A 916-nucleotide genomic window follows, 5' to 3' on the forward strand; every position below is an offset into this window, starting at 1 on the left:
GAGATCATTCATCCTTTTTCTGCACTGGATGGTCAACCTCTTCTGTGCAGCGTTGGCGCTGACCAAATCTGCCACCGCCTCCCAAGCCGGAGTGGTGAGGTTGCTGGACCTCCTGCAACTGGAGCGGGGGTGGAGGACATCATGGTCAGCCTCCAAAATGCATTCCAGTGATAGGTCACTTAACTCTTCTTGGCTTTCAGGGCCATGTCTTCACTGGAAGCTGTCCTGGGCCGTAAGCAATGAGAACTCTGTGTGCGGTTGCAGTTTAGATATGTCACTGGAATCAGGAAACAGTGAAGTAATAGCATGGTTCAGAGGCCGCCTGCCAGCAAGACTGTGTGTTGCAGAATTAATGAGGTGGGAAGCGGACAATGCGGCATAAAAACTTGCCATTGTGGCCGGAAGGGTAAAATGTTGCTTTTCATGCCCGCTACTGTGTTTAGTGCAAATCTGGGACAATTTTGTCTAACATTTATTCATTTATTTTCATAATCAGGAATAATTATTTATATATAATCTAATGTGGAATAATTTTCCTCCAGCTCTCACAGCAGGGAGCTTTACATGCCAGAAGTGTATATTGAAAACTACAAAACAATGTAATTTCCAATATACATTGCCAGTGGGCAAAACTTCCACTGAGAACATGAATTCAGAAAATTACTGTAAGGTTAACAAACTGATTACAGTCATTGATATTATGGCCTTTATGAATGGGCATAGCAATTTTAAAGAAGACAGTTTCTGAAATTCAGTTTGCATAGTCAATCAGAAATATTTACTTCAGCCTTGAATTTAAATTGTGCAAATATTAGTGAGCAAAAAGTTTAATGCCTTTGCTCACTATTCTAGTAGATGCCACAGTACCTCCACCAAGATAATAGAGAAAATAAATTAATACCACCTTAAATTCATA

The sequence above is a fragment of the Carcharodon carcharias genome, chromosome 2, assembly GCF_017639515.1.
Source record: "Carcharodon carcharias isolate sCarCar2 chromosome 2, sCarCar2.pri, whole genome shotgun sequence".
NCBI classification, from domain to species: Eukaryota; Metazoa; Chordata; class Chondrichthyes; order Lamniformes; family Lamnidae; genus Carcharodon; species Carcharodon carcharias.